General features: G+C 45.1%; 1 pseudogene; it reads left to right on the top strand.

The window, feature by feature from the left end:
* LOC123441751 overlaps positions 1–16,796 on the top strand; it is a 44,439-nt pseudogene extending 27,643 nt beyond the window's left edge.
* Positions 16,797–17,150: the final 354 nt, after the last annotated feature.

Below are 17,150 nucleotides of genomic sequence, written 5' to 3'. Positions count from 1 at the left end.
AATGGGTTCCGGGAGTTCACCGGGGGGGGGGGGCAACCCACCCCGGGGAAGCCCATAGGCCTTGGGGGTGGCACACCAGCCCTTAGTGGGCTGGTGGGACAGCCCAAGAAGGCCCTATGCGCCATAGGAAGAAAATCAAAGAGAAAAGAAAAAAAAGGAGGAGGTGGGAAAGGGAAGAAGGACTCCACCCACCAAAAAAAGTTGGACTCGGTTTGGGGGTGGAGACCTTCCCCCCTTGGCTCGGCCGACCCCCTTGGGGCTCCTTGAGCCCCAAGGCAAGGCTCCCCCTCTTCCCCCTATATATACGGAGGTTTTAGGGCTGATTTGAGACGACTTTTACACGGCAGCCCGACCACATACCTCCACGGTTTTTCCTCTAGATCGCGTTTCAGCGGAGCTCGGGCGGAGCCCTGCTGAGACAAGATCATCACCAACCTCCGGAGCGCCGTCACGCTGCCGGAGAACTCTTCTACCTCTCCGTCTCTCTTGCTGGATCAAGAAGGCCGAGATCATCGTCGAGCTGTACGTGTGTTGAACGCGGAGGTGCCGTCCGTTCGGCACTAGATCGTTGGACTGATCGCGGGACGGTTCGCGGGGCGGATCGAGGGACGTGAGGACGTTCCACTACATCAACCGCGTTCACTAACGCTTCTGCTGTACGGTCTACAAGGGTACGTAGATCACACATCCCCTCTCGTATATGGACATCACCATGATAGGTCTTCGTGCGCGTAGGAATTTTTTTTGTTTCCCATGCGACGTTCCCCAACAGTGGCATCATGAGCTAGGTTTATGCGTAGATGTCTACTCGAGTAGAACACAAAAGTTTTTGTGGGCGGTGATGTGCGTTTTGCTTCCCTCCTTAGTCTTTTCTTGATTCCACGGTATTGTTGGATTGAAGCGGCTTGGACCGACATTACTCGTACGCTTACGAGAGACTGGTTTCATCGCTACAAGTAACCCCATTGCTCAAAGATGACTGGCAAGTGTCAGTTTCTCCAACTTTAGTTGAATCGGATTTGACCGAGGACGTCCTTGGATGAGGTTAAATAGCAACTCATATATCTCCGTTGTGGTGTTTGCATAAGTAAGATGCGATCCTACTAGATACCCATGGTCACCACGTAAAACATGCAACAACAAAATTAGAGGACGTCTAACTTGTTTTTGCAGGGTATGCTTGTGATGTGATATGGCCAACGATGTGATGTGATATATTGGATGTATGAGATGATCATGTTGTAATAGATAATATCGACTTGCACGTCGCTGGTACGGCAACCGGCAGGAGCCATAGGGTTGTCTTTATACTAACGTTTGTGCTTGCATATGCATTTACTATTTTGCTAGGATGTAGCTTTAGTAGTAATAGCATGAGTAGCACGACAACCCCGATGGCGACACGTTGATGGAGATCATGGTGCGGCGCCGGTGACAAGTAGATCGTGCCGGTGCTTTGGTGATGGAGATCAAGGAGCACGTGATGATGGCCATATCATGTCACTTACGAATTGCATGTGATGTTAATCCTTTTATGCACCTTATTTTGCTTAGAACGACGGTAGCATTATGAGGTGATCTCTCACTAAAATTTCAAGACGAAATTGTGTTCTCCCCGACTGTGCACCGTTGCTACAGTTCGTCGTTTCGAGACACCACGTGATGATCGGGTGTGATAGACTCAACGTTCACATACAACGGGTGCAAAACAGTTGCGCACGCGGAACACTCGGGTTAAGCTTGACGAGCCTAGCATGTGCAGACATGGGATCGGAACACATGAGACCGAAAGGTCGATCATGAATCATATAGATGATATGATTAGCATAGGGATGCTTACCACTGAAACTATGCTCAACTCACGTGATGATCGGACTTGAGCTAGTGTAACTGGATCATGAACCACTCAAATGACTAAAGAGATGTACTTTTTGAGTGGGAGTTTAGCGAATAATTTGATTAAGTTAAACTCTAATTATCTTGAACATAGTCTAAGTCCATTTTGAATATATATTTGTGTTGTAGATCATGGCTCATGCGACAGTCACCCTGAATTTTAATACGTTCCTAGAGAAAGCCAGGTTGAAAGATGATGGAAGCAACTTTGTAGACTGGGCTCGTAATCTTAAGCTAATCTTACAAGCTGGGAAGAAGGATTATGTCCTTAATGCTGCGCTAGGAGATGAACCACCCGCTACGGCTGATCAGGATGTTAAGAACGCTTGGTTAGCACATAAGGAGGACTACTCAGTAGTTCAATGTGCAGTCTTGTATGGCTTAGAACCGGAACTTCAACGTCGCTTTGAGCGTCATGGAGCATTTGAGATGTTCCAGGAGTTGAAGTTTATCTTTCACAAGAATGCCCGGATCGAGAGGTATGAGACCTCCGATAAATTCTATGCTTGCAAGATGGAGGAGAACTCGCCTGTCAGTGAACATGCGCTCAAAATGTCTGGGTACTCAAACCGTCTAGCTGAGCTGGGGATTGAACTCCTGCAAGAGGCTATCACTGACAGAATCCTTCAATCACTGCCGCCAAGCTATAAAGGCTTTGTGTTCAACTACAACATGCAAGGGATGAACAAGTCTCCCGGCGAGTTGTTTGCGATGCTGAAAGTCGCAGAGTCTGAACTCCGTAAAAAGCATCAAGTGTTGATGGTGAATAAGACCACTAGTTTCAAGAGAAACGACAAAGGCAAGAAGGGTAATTCAAAGAAGAGCGGAAATCCTGTTGCCAATCCGACGAAGAAACCCAAAGCTGGACCTAAGCCTGAAACAGAGTGTTACTATTGTAAGGGTATGGGTCACTTGAAGCGCAATTGCCCCAAGTATCTGGCAGATAAGAAGGCGGCCAAAGAAAAATCAGGTATATTTGATATACATGTTATTGATGTGTACTTAACCAACTCTCGTAGTAGTGCCTGGGTATTCGATACCGGTTCTGTTGCTCATATTTGCAACTCGAAACAGGAACTGCGGAATAGACGAAGGCTGGCGAAAGATGAAGTGACGATGCGCATAGGAAATGGTTCCAAGGTTGATGCAATCGCCGTCGGCACAGTTTCACTTGAGTTACCATCAGGATTAGTTATGAACTTGAATCATTGTTATTTAGTGCCTGCGTTGAGCGTGAACATTATATCTGGATCTTGTTTATTGCGAGACGGTTACTCTTTTAAGTCAGAAAATAATGGTTGTTCTATTTCTATGAGTAACATCTTTTATGGTCATGCACCCAATGTGAGAGGATTGTTCATATTGAAGCTTGATAGCGATACACCCATACATAACATTGAGACCAAAAGAGTTAGAGTTAACAATGATAGCGCCATATTTTTGTGGCACTGCCGCTTAGGTCATATTGGTGTAAAGCGCATGAAGAAACTCCATGCCGATGGACTTTTGGAGTCACTTGACTTTGATTCACTTGACACATGCGAACCATGCCTCGTGGGCATGATGACTAAAACTCCGTTCTCCGGAACAATGGAGCGTGCAAGTGACTTGTTGGAAATCATACATACCGATGTGTGTGGTCCCATGAGCGTAGAGGCACGCGGCGGATATCGTTATTTTCTCACCTTCACTGACGATTTGAGTAGATATGGTTATGTCTACTTAATGAAGCACAAGTCTGAAACATTTGAAATGTTCAAGCAATTTCAGAGTGAAGTTGAAAATCATCGTAACAAGAAGATCAAGTTCCTACGATCTGATCGTGGGGGTGAATATTTGAGTTTCGAGTTTGGTGCTCACTTAAGACAATGTGGAATAGTTTCACAGTTGACACCGCCTGGAACACCACAGCGTAATGGTGTGTCCGAACGTCGTAATCGTACTTTATTAGAGATTGTGCGATCTATGATGTCTCGTACTGATTTGCCGTTATCGTTTTGGGGTTATGCATTAGAAACATCTGCATTCACTTTAAATAGGGCACCATCAAAATCCGTTGAGACGACACCATACGAACTGTGGTATGGCAAAAGGCCAAAGTTGTCGTTTCTTAAAGTTTGGGGATGTGATGCTTATGTCAAAAAGCTTCAGCCTGAAAAACTGGAACCCAAAGCGGAAAAGTGCGTCTTCATAGGTTACCCAAAAGAGACAACTGGGTACACCTTCTATCTCAAATCCGAGGGCAAAGTGTTTGTTGCTAAAAACGGAGCTTTTTTCGAGAAGGAGTTTCTCTCGAGAGAATTGAGTGGGAGGAAGATAGAACTTGACGAGGTTGTCGAACCTCTCATCCCTCTGGTTGGTGGCGCAGGGCAAGGGGAAACCTCTGTCATTGCGACGCCGGTTGAGGAGGAAGTTAATGATAATGATCATGAAACTCCGGTTCAAGTTTCTATCGAACCACGCAGGTCGACGAGGCCACGTGCTGCTCTAGAGTGGTACGGTAATCCCGTCTTATCAATCATGTTGTTGGACAACAATGAACATGCAAATTATGAAGAAGCAATGGTGGGCCCAGATTCCAATAAATGGCTAGAGGCCATGAAGTCCGAGATAGGATCCATGTATGAGAACAAAGTGTGGACTTTGGAAGTACTGTCTGAGGGCCGCAAGGCTATTCAAAACAAATGGATCTTTAAGAGGAAGACGGACGCTGACGGCAATGTGACCATTTATAAAGCTCGACTTGTGGCAAAGGGTTTTTCACAAGTTCAAGGAGTTGACTACGATGAGACATTCTCACCCGTAGCGATGCTTAAGTCCGTCAGAATCATGTTAGCAATAGCTGCATTTTTCGATTATGAAATCTGGCAGATGATGTCAAAACGGCGTTCCTTAACGGTTTCCTTAAGGAAGAATTGTATATGATGCAACCCGAAGGTTTTATCGATCCTAAAAATGCGAACAAGGTGTGCAAGCTCCAGCGATCCATTTATGGACTGGTGCAAGCATCTCGGAGTTGGAACAAACGCTTTGATGAGGTGATCAAAGCATTTGGGTTTGTACAAGCGGTTGGAGAATCTTGTATTTACAAGAAAGTGAGTGGGAGCTCTGTGGCGTTTCTAATATTATATGTGGATGACATATTGCTGATTGGAAACAACGTAGAGTTTTTGGAGAGCATAAAGGATTACTTGAATAAAAGTTTCTCCATGAAGGACCTAGGAGAAGCTGCTTATATTCTAGGCATTAAGATCTACAGGGATAGATCAAAACGCGTGATAGGACTTTCACAAAGCACATACCTTGATAAAGGTTTGAAGAGGTTCAAAATGGAACAGTCCAAGAAAGGGTTCTTGCGAGTTTTACAAGGTGCGAGATTGAGTAAGACTCAGTGCCCAGCAACTGTTGAGGATAGAGAGCATATGCGCACCGTCCCCTATGCTTCAGCCATAGGTTCTATCATGTATGCAATGTTGTGCACTAGACCGGACGTTAGCCTGGCCATAAGTATGGCAGGTAGGTTCCAGAGTAATCCAGGAGTGGATCACCGGACGACAGTCAAGAATATCCTGAAGTACCTGAAAAGGACTAAGGAGATGTTTCTCGTGTATGGAGGTGATGAAGAACTCGCCATAAAAGGTTACGTCGATGCAAGCTTTGACACAGATCCGGACAACTCTAAGTCGCAAACCGGATACGTATTTATTCTTAATGGGGGTGCTGTAAGCTGGTGCAGTTCCAAGCAAAGCGTCGTAGCAGATTCTACATGTGAAGCGGAGTACATGGCTACCTCGGAGGCGGCTAAGGAGGGTGTGTGGATGAAGCAATTCATGACGGATCTTGGAGTGGTGCCAAGCGCACTGAATCCAATAACCTTGTTCTGTGACAACACGGGTGCCATTGCCTTAGCAAAGGAACCACGGTTTCACAAGAAGTCCAGACACATCAAACGACGCTTCAACCTCATCCGCGACTACGTCGAAGGGGAGGACGTAAATATATGCAAAGTGCACACGAATCTGAATGTAGCAGACCCGCTGACTAAACCTCTTCCACGAGCAAAGCATGATCAACACCAGAACTGTATGGGTGTTAGATTTATTACAATGTAATTCGCATGATGGTGTGAGGGCTAGATTATTGACTCTATTGCAAGTGGGAGACTCTTGGAATTATGCCCTAGAGGCAATAATAAATATAGTTATTATTATAATTCCTGTATCAAGATAATTGTTTATTATCCATGCTATAATTGTATTGAATGAAGACTATTTACATGTGTGGATACATAGACAAAACACCGACCCTAGCAAGCCTCTAGTTGGCTAGCCAGTTGATCAAAGATAGTCAGTGTCTTCTGATTATGAACAAGGTGTTGTTGCTTGATAACTGGATCCCGTCATTAGGAGAATCACGTGATGGACTAGACCCAAACTAATAGACGTAGCATGTTGATCGTGTCATTTTGTTGCTACTCTTTTTCTGCGTGTCAAGTATTTGTTCCTATGACCATGAGATCATATAACTCACTAACACCGGAGGAATACTTTGTGTGTATGAAACGCCGCAACGTAACTGGGTGACTATAAAGATGCTCTACAGGTATCTCCGAAGGTGTTCATTGAGTTAGTATGGATCAAGACTGGGATTTGTCACTCCGTGTGACGGAGAGGTATCTCGGGGCCCACTCGGTAATACAACATCACACACAAGCCTTGCAAGCAATGTGACTTAGTGTAAGTTGCGGGATCTTGTATTACGGAAAGAGTAAAGAGACTTGCCAGTAAACGAGATTGAAATAGGTATGCGGATACTGACGATCGAATCTCGGGCAAGTAACATACCAAAGGACAAAGGGAATGACATACGGGATTATATGAATCCTTGGCACTGTGGTTCAAATGATAAGATCTTCATAGAATATGTAGGATCCAATATGGGCATCCAGGTCCCGCTATTGGATATTGACCGAGGAGTCTCTCGGGTCATGTCTACATAGTTCTCGAACCCGCACGGTCTGCACACTTAAGGTTCGACGTTGTTTTATGCGTATTTGAGTTATATGGTTTGTTACCGAATGTTGTTCGGAGTCTCGGATGAGATCACGGACTTCACGAGGGTTTCTGGAATGGTCCAGAAACGAAGATTGATATATAGGATGACCTCGTTTGATTACCGGAAGGTTTTCGGAGTTACCGGGAATGTACCGGGAATGACGAATGGGTTCCGAGAGTTCATCGGGGGGGGGGGGGGGGGGGGCAACCCACCCCGGGGAAGCCCATAGGCCTTGGGGTGGCACACCAGCCCTTAGTGGGCTGGTGGGATAGCCCAAGAAGGCCCTATGCGCCATAGGAAGAAAATCAAAGAGAAAAAAAGGAGGAGGTGGGAAAGGGAAGATGGACTCCACCCACCAAACCAAGTTGGACCCGGTTTGGGGGGGGGGGAGACCTTCCCCCCTCGGCTCGGCCGACCCCCTTGGGGCTCCTTGAGCCCCAAGGCAAGGCTCCCCCTCTTCCCCCTATATATACGGAGGTTTTAGTGCTGATTTGAGACGACTTTTACACGGCAGCCTGACCACATACCTCCACGGTTTTTCCTCTAGATCGCGTTTCTGCGGAGCTCGAGCGGAGCCCTGCTGAGACAAGATCATCACCAACCTTCGGAGCGCCGTCACGCTGCCGGAGAACGCTTCTACCTCTCCGTCTCTCTTGCTGGATCAAGAAGGCCGAAATCATCGTCGAGCTGTACGTGTGCTGAACGCGGAGGTGCCGTCTGTTCGGCACTAGATCGTGGGACTGATCGCGGGACGGTTCGTGGGGCGGATCGAGGGACGTGAGGACATTCCACTACATCAACCGCGTTCACTAACGCTTCTGTTGTACAGTCTACAAGGGTATGTAGATCACACATCCCCTCTGGTAGATGGACATCACCATGATAGGTCTTCGTGCGCGTAGGAATTTTTTTTGTTTCCCATGCGACGTTCCCCAACACGTCATTATCTAACTTACATCTTTTGGTACTCACACTATGAATATGTGTAACATCACGTTCGAGATTCATCAAGAATCAACCATTGACTAGCGGGGCATGACCATAAAACATACCACTCATATAAATAGAACAACCGTTATTCTCAGATTTAAATGAGTAGCCATCTTGCATCAAGCGAGATCCCGATACAATGGTCATGCTCAAAGCTGGTACTAAATAACAATTATTAAGTTTAAAACTGATCCCAAAGGTAGATGTAGAGGTAGCGTGCCGACGGAGATCACATCGACCTTGGAACCATTCCCTACGCGCATCATCACCTCGTCCATTGCCAGCCTACGCTTGTTTCGCAGTTCCTGTTTTGAGTTGCAAATGTGAGCAACAACACGGGTATCAAATACCCAGGAGCTATTACGAGCGCTGGTAAGGTACACATCAATAACATGTATATCATATATACCTTTGACGTTGCCGGCCTTCTTGTCCGCTAAGTATTTGGGGCAGTTCCGCTTCCATTGACCGGTTCCCTTGCAGTAATAGCACTTAGTCTCAGGCTTGGGTCCTTTCTTTGGCTTCTTCCCGGCAACTGGTTTACCGGGCGCGACAACTACTTTGCCATCTTTCTTGAAGTTCCTTTTACCCTTGCCTTTCTTGAAATTGGTGGTCTTATTCACCATCAACACTTGATGTTCTTTCTTGGTTTCTACCTCTGCTGATTTCAGCATTGAATACAACCAGGGAATGGTCTTCTCCATCCCTTGCGTGTTGTAGTTCATCACAAAGCCCTTATAGCTAAGTGGAAGCGACTGGAGGATTATGTAAATGACCGCGTCATACGGAAGTTCAACTCCCACGTGAGTCAACCAGTTGTGCAACACAGACATTCTGAGTATGTGCTCACTGACAGAACTATTCTCCTCCATCTTACAGCTAAAGAACTTGTCGGAGACCTCATATCTCTCAACCCGGGCATGAGCTTGAAAAGCTAGTTTCAGCTCCTCTAACATCTCATATGCTCCATGTTGATCAAAACGCCTTTGGAGCCCCAGTTCTAAACTGTAAAGCATGCCGCACTGAACCAGAGAGTAGTCATCACTCCACGACTGCCATGTGTTCCTAATGTCCTGGGTTGCCACGGAAATGGGAGGGTCACCTAGCGGCACATCAAGTACATATGCCTTCTTGGAAGCCAGGAGGATGAGCTTCAAGTTACGAGCCTAGTCCACATAGTTGCTCGCGTCGTCTTTCAGCTTGGTTTTCTTTAGGAATGCGCTGATGTTGAATGGGACATTTGTGTTGGCCATTGGATCTACAATATTTGTAAAGACAATTTTAGACTAAGTTCATGATAATTAAGTTCATCTAATCAAATTGTTCAATGAACTCCCACGTAGATCGACATCCCTCTAGTCATCCAAGTATTACATGATCCACCTCGACTAGCCCATGTCCGATCATCACGTGAGACGGAATAGTCATCAATGGTGAACATCTCCATGTTGATTGTATCATCCAAACAACTCATGTTCGACCTTTCGGTCTCCCGTATTCCGAGGCCATGTCTGTACATGCTAGGCTCGTAGAGTCAACCTAAGTATTTTGCGTGTGTAAATCTGGCTTACACCAGTTGTATGCGAAAGTTAGACTCTATCACACCCGATCATCATGTGGTGCTTCGAGACAACGAACCTTCTCAACGGTGCACACTTACGGGAATACTTATCTCGAAATTTGATGAGGGATCATCTTATCTTTGCAACCGTCGTTCTAAGCAGTAAGATGAAAAACAAGATAAATATCACATGCAATCATATAGGTTCATGATATGGCCAATATCATCTTGCTCCTTTGATCTCCATCTTCGGCGCACCATGATCATCATTCTCACCAGCATGACACCATGATCTCCATCATTGTGTCTTTGCGAAGTCGTCTCACCAACTATTTGTTCTACTACTATAGCTAATGGTTACCAATAAAGTAAAGTAATCACATGGCGTTGCATCTCATACATTAAATTAAGACAAATCCTATGGCTCCTGCCGGTTGTCATACTCATCGACATGCAAGTCGTGAATCCTATTATAAGAACGTGATCAATCTCATACATCACATAATTTTGGCCATATCACATCACATAGCATACCCTGCAAAAACAAGTTAGATGTCCTCTGATTGTTGTTGCAGGTTTTACGTGGCTGATTTGGGTTTCTAGCAAGAACGCTTCTTAACTACGTGATAGCCACAACATTGATATGCCAATGCTAGTGACCCTTCATAAGGACCCTCCTCATCGACTCCGATCGGACTAAAGTGGGAGAGATAGACACCCGGTGGCCACCTTATGCAACAAGTGCATGTTGGTCAGTGGAACCAGTCTCGCGTAAGAGTACGTGTAAAGTCGGTCCGGGCAGCTTCATCCCAAGATGCCGCCGAATCAAGATAAGACTAGTAACGTCAAGCAATTGAAAAAATCATCGCCCACAACTTTTGTGTTCTACTCGTGCATAGAATCTACGGATAGAACCTCGATCGGATGCCACTGTTGGGTAACGTACTAATTAAAAAAAAATCCTACGCTTCACAAGGATCTATCTAGGAGAAACCAGCAACAAGTAATGTGGTAGAGCATCTTCATACCTTTGAAGATCGCTAAGCGGAAGCGTTACTAGAACGCGGTTGATGGAGTCGTACTCGTAGCGATTCAGACCGCGATGGATTCCGATCTAAGCGCCGAACAACGGCGCCTCCTCGTTCAACACACGTGCAGCCCAATGACGTCTCCTACGCCTTGATCCAACAAGGAGAGAGGAGAGGTTGGGGGAGAGCTCCGGCAGCACGACGGCGTGCTGACGGTGGAGCTGCGTGGGACTCCGGCACGGCTTCACCAAGCGCTACGGAGGACGAGGAGGAGGAGGAGTAGGGCTGCGCCGTGGAGAGGTGAAACTTGTGTCTCCAACAACCCCAAACCCTTGGTTTTATATAGGAGGAGAAGTAGGAGTGTGCGCACCCCTAGGGTTTCCACCCTAGGTGGTGCAACAACCCTAGATGGGCAAGGGGCGACAGCTAGTAGGAGGGGCGGAGCCCTAGGGTGGGCTTGGCGCCCAAGGCAGCCCCCACGCATAGGGTTAGCCCACCCTTCCCCTCTTGTGCGCCTTGGGCTGAGGTGGGAGGTGCACCATCCCATCTACGGGCTGGTTCCCTTCCACGCTTGGCCCATGTAGACTTTTGGGGCTGGCGGCCCTTCCGGGTGGACCCCGGAACACTTCCGGTGGTTCGGGTACATTACCGGGGATTCCCAAAACACTTCCGGCGATCAAATCCTCACTTCCTATATATGAATATTTACCTTCATACAATTTTGGAACTCCTCGTGACGTCCGAGATCTCATTGGAACTCCGAACAACCTTCGGTAACGAGGTATACTATTCCCATTACAACCCTAGTGTCATAAAAACTTAAGTGTGTAGACCATACGGGTTCGGGAACCATGCAGGCATGACCGAGACACCTCTCCAGTCAATAACCAACAGCAGGGTCTGGATATCCATGTTGGCTCCCACATGTTCCACGATGAACCCATCGGATGAAATACGATGTCAAGGAATCAATCATGTATGCAATTCCTATTGTCTACCGATAGGATAGTTACCCGAGATTCGATCGTCGATATCCCCATACCTTGTTCACTGTCATTGTCAGCAAGTCTCTTTACTCGTTCCGTAACACATCATCCTGTGACTAACTCCTTAGTCACACTGAGGTCATTATGATGATGGATTACTGAGTGGGCCCAGAGATACCTCTCCGTCACACAGAGTGAAAAATCACAGTCTCGATTCGTACCAACCCAATAAACACTTTCGGAGATACCTGTAGTGCACCTTTATAGTCACCTAACTATGTTGTGATGTTTGGTACACCCAAAGCACTCCTACGCTATCCGGGAGTTGCAAAATCTCATGGTCTAAGGAAATGATACTTGACATTAGAAAAGCTTTAGGAGACGAACAATACGATCTATTGCTATGCTTAGGATTGGGTCTTGTCCGTCACATCATTCTCCTAATGATGTGATCCCATTATTAATGACATCCATTTTCCATGATCAGGAAACCATGACCATCTATTGATCAACGAGCTAGCCAACTAGATGCTCACTAGGGACATGTTGTGGTCTATGTATTCACACATGTATTACGGTTTCCAGCTAATACAATTATAGCGTGAATACTAGACAATTATCATGAACAAGGAAATATAATAATAACCAATTTATTATTGCCCCTAGGGAAAATTTCCAACACGTCGTGCTATCGCCGCACTTGTTGCGCGCCTGCATCGCCATGGCCGTGAGCACAGCTTCTGCTCAAGCTCGTGGAGCCGCCCCTAGCGCCTCACATCTGTCCATCTCTATGGGAACCGAACCCCCCTATCTTATATATCCCTCTCCATGGTGACTGGAGTGCTCGCTGGCGTCGACGTCAAGTTCTTATAGTTGCACGTGCAGCGCCAGCCCTCCTAACGGGCTAGCTTAAGAGGAGCGACACCCCCTCATATTGATCACCCCCACCTAGCCTAGTAGCAGCGCCCTCTCCCTCCTTCCAGGGAGACCCGGGTTCGATCCTCCGCGGGCGCCCCTAATTCCCCCATTTTTTGTTCCTATTGTTGGGGCACTAACAGTGGGCCCTTGGCTCCACTTCTCACCCTCAGGGGGGGTTGGTGTCTCTGCCAGCTGCCCCCTCTGTTTTATTGTCTGTGAGTGTTTTGTTGTTTTTAAATGCATTTGAGGCATAATCCAAGTTGGGAATTGTCCAAATCTGGATCTCGCCAGAAACGGAATATTCCAAATTTGGCATATGGCTAGGTTATACCTAGTTATGTGATTTACGTTTTTTAATTGTGGTAGATTTTTCTACAGTAACATATGCTTGTGATATATGATTTTGGGGTTGAAAAATGTAGGGAATCCAATGGTGGCATTGGTTCTTTCATTCGAGCAAGTGTGTGAAAATGCTATTTTGTGCTAAGATGCCATTTTGTTAATTTTGTACGAGTTAATCCTTGCACCCTTTGTTAAACTTATGAACATGAAAGTTGTAGTGTTTTGAATGTATTAGGCCCTGGTATTTTTGTTTGCCACGAAAACCTTGTGTAATAGTGGGTTTCTTTCTATGAACATACCATCCCAATAGTTTTGTTTTTGTGATATTTTGAAATATGACTAAGTGTGAAAACTTTTTCAAGTGGTTGTGTTGTCATGATGATTGCCATGCATCTACAAGTTCTTTGTGCTCGTACTTTGGTGGGAATTAAAGAGCTTGTTACCCTCTATAAAATGGTGCTACTACTTTCCAAAATAGGTTTGGCATCTTAGCTATTCTTCCTGACAAGCATGCCATGTTGATGTAAATTTTTGTAAATTCACTTTATGTAATTTGGCTAAGTATGAGAATCTGCTATTATCATCATGTCATGTTTAGAGGATGTTATCATGATTTTTGTGCAGCTTTAGCTCATGTTTAGTGGGAGTGATTTATGGTAGTTGTTACCCTGTGTCACCCTGTTAAATTTCATGCCATCAAAGTTATTGGAGGATAGAGGTTTATTGTTGTAAAAATGCTATCATGATAACTCTGCTAGTGTAAAACTGAGAATTTCATGAAGTCCTAATCTGTTATAATTTTTGTCATGTTATGAGCATGATTGCCATTGATTCATGAACATATCCATGTTGTTGTTCGTTAGGTATTATTGTACTCTTTGATAGATTCTTATTCATACCTTGTTTGAACTTGATGGGTGGCTGTAGGTGCTAGTTTTCACATGATCAAAGTGGTATGTTGCTGTTTGTGGACAGATTGGTTGTGGAATTGATTTGTGCCCTGTGTGAGTTGTGCTCCTTTGTTTTGCATGAACTTTTGGTCTATTTCACCTAGAATATCGTGCCCAATCTAGTGGCATACTTGGAATGCCAAGGAATTCCCATACCATCTCTCAAATTCCGTTTTACCATCGTTGCCTTCCGTATCTTGTTTTGTTAGTTTCAAGAGATTCGTAACTCAGTTTGGGACGTTATTCATATGCTTCTGTATCATTTTCCCATGATGCATCCATTTTTCCATGTTCATGCATGCCTAAATAATTAATCTAGAGGTTCTGTACAGAATGGTAACAATTAAACAAATGCATGAGAAAGATGACTAGTGTAGCATTGGCATGCTTATTTCACTTCATATTAATGTATCAAATGTTTGAGCATCATTCTGTGGCTGTGTGTTCGTTGGATGTTGTATTTTATTTTTGGTAGCATCAGGTGCCGACAACGAGTACAAGATCCCATTGAGAATGTTCTAGAAGAGCAAGAGATTTATCCCTCAGAAGAAGTGCCACGTAAGATGATCGTGACATTGATATTGTTTCTAATTTTGGTATGCTTTGCTATCTCGTTTCCATCGCTATTTCTGGCTGCCTACCACTTGAATATAAGCATAAAAAATTTCCATGAAAAGCCTCTAAACCTTCCACATCCTAGTGAAATAATTGTTGGATAAGTTAGTGCTTTCTCAAACCATCTTATAACATCGCTAGTTGTAGGTGCAGGTTGATCCATGTGTTGACATGGATATTTGGCATATATGTGACGCCCTTGATTTGATCGTACGCTAATCGTACACGCAAATGCGTACGACCAAACTCAAGGACTCATGGGAAGATATCACAACACAACTCTAGACACAAACAAAAACATACAAACTGCATATTACAAGCTAGGGTCCTCGAGGGCCAAAATACAGAAGCTCAATAAACACACGAGTCAGAGGGAGCAACAAATATGTGAGTACACACATGAAACCTGAGGTGCCTTAGAAAGGCTAGAACAAAGATACAACAATTGAACGAGGCGAGGCCTCCTGCCTGGGAGCCTCCGAACGACCCTGGTCGTTACCGGCCTCCACGTAGTAGTAGGCACCGTCGGGGTAGCAGTCGTCGTCGGCGGGATACGCCATCTCCCGGGCTCCATCATATGGTCGCAACAATGTATCGAGGGAAAAAGGGGAAGCAAAGAAACGGTGATTACTCATCCAAAGTACTCTCAAGACTGACCTCAGAACTATGCTAAGTATGCATCAGTATCAAAGGAAGGGGTTATATGTGGACTAACTACAGCAATGCGAGAATAGAGAGAGAAGGCCTAGTCCTATCGAAGACTAGCATCTTTAGGGGTCTTGCAGCAATAGACGAGAGTAGAACAGGTAACACAATTAATAGTCATATTGTTGCAGCAATATTAATTAAGTTCACGCACGGCGATTCTTCCCCGTCTCCCCGCGAGGAAGCAATCCCGGAGCAAACAGTCCAGTTAAGTAACAATTGTAGTTGTATAAAATCGGGGCACAACTCCAAGTCGTCCTTTAACCGTGGACAGGGCTGTCTGAATAGTTAATTTCTTCTGTGCAGGGGTGCACCAAGTTTCTCGTCACGCTCGATAAACATTGGCCGGACACACTTTCCTAGGTCATGCCCGGTCTTGGAACATCGACACGCGCAGCCCCACCTAGACTTAACAGAGAGGACAACCCGCCACTCTAAATCCTAAGCGCGCAGGGGTCACGGGCCCATCACCCTTTGCGCTCCTGCACGATGCGAGGGCGGCAATGTTAGTCCTGGCACATCTTATACAAGAACGATGATAATCCAGACCACTCGGGCGCGCGTCGCTCCATTGCTTACGTCTTAAGAGCTTCGGCTGATACCACGATGTCGAGTACCCATAACTTCTCCCGCGTAGCCGGTTAGTGTGAAAAGGTCTCCGACCAACCCAGATCAAATACCCAAATCCTTAGTATTTTAATTAACTCATGGACACATCCACATGGGAATCCACCTGCCTAGGATTTATTCATCAATGTTACCAGCAACACGGTCAAGTAACTGTGTGCTTGTAACATCAAGGGGATCCGAGGTATCAACCTCGTTGGATTCCGAACGATGTAACCGTTAAGGTCACCAGGGAGGAATCACCCTCGATGGGCCACGCTTGATGGGTTGTGCGACAGAGTCATTATCGGAAGTGGTGAACGAGGAATCACTCTCCGAGAACCACCGTCGGTCAACTACACTACAACGCTAAGATCATAGTATGTAATGAGGTGTCACCCTCGGTACCTGATAGTAGCTCTGCAGTGTCGTACAACTAAGGGGGGTGTATGTGTGGTGTAGGTTCACGACTCGTCGATCATGTGATCGAGACTTGACAAAAAAGCGGTGGCAACTAGTCTAAGGGGTCAAAGGGAATGACTGCTCCACCTATACTAAACAGTTTAGGTTGTAGTATACTAAAGTAGCAGTTCATCAAAAACAAGCTATGTATTAGAATAGGAGCTATCTATAAAGTAGCAAAATTCTAGTGCAAGCATGAGGGACAAAGAAATGGGCGATATATGAATGATCAAGGGGGGTTTGCTTGTCTTGTTGCTCTACGGCAAAGGGCTAGTCGTCAGGAGGGTAGTCATACCCGACAACAGCTTCAGTCTCGGGGTCCATCGGAGAGAAGAGGGGGAAGAAACAATAAATAATAGCAAAAGGTGCAACACGATGCATGACATGGCAATGTGCAGGGCTAGGCATAAGCTAACGCAGTATCATCCGTCATACACGGATTGGGAAAATATCACATGATAATTCCTCGGTCTCAGGCTGCTACAGGTCAGGTGAAACTTATGGCAAAGTTCCACGTTCGCTATGTTAGCGACGAGTGACATACGAACGGATAGCGTATCCGCGTTTGTCTCGTTTTTCTAATCAACTTTCAGGAAAAAAATATTTTCATCTGACTTACAATTTATTTTATTTTAATTTTTAAAGTTCTATTAATATTAAAAAATTTAAACAGGTTATTTGAATTTAATACCTAGAATTATGACATCAGCATGATGTTGTACTCGCATCACGAGTCAACACCTCACTTGATTGGCCAAGTCAGACTAGTGGCTCCCATACGTCATAGACACATTTTTAATTAGGGATAACTACATATTAATCACGTTAATTTAGTGGGAGGACCCACCTATCATTCACTTGTCATATTAATTAATTAAGAAAATTAAACTAACACATTTTATTAGTTATTAATGGGGCTGGACCCACATGTCATTCACATGTTCAAATTAGGAGACTGTTAATTAGATCTAATTAATTTAATTAATCTAATTAACCTATACTAAATTAATAAAGAAATTACTTAATTAACTCATTT

Source organism: Hordeum vulgare, chromosome 3H (genome assembly GCF_904849725.1).
Source record: "Hordeum vulgare subsp. vulgare chromosome 3H, MorexV3_pseudomolecules_assembly, whole genome shotgun sequence".
Classification (NCBI taxonomy): Eukaryota; Viridiplantae; Streptophyta; class Magnoliopsida; order Poales; family Poaceae; genus Hordeum; species Hordeum vulgare.
The sequence above is the reverse complement of the archived record's forward strand: the minus strand, read 5'-3'. Positions and strand labels throughout refer to the sequence as shown.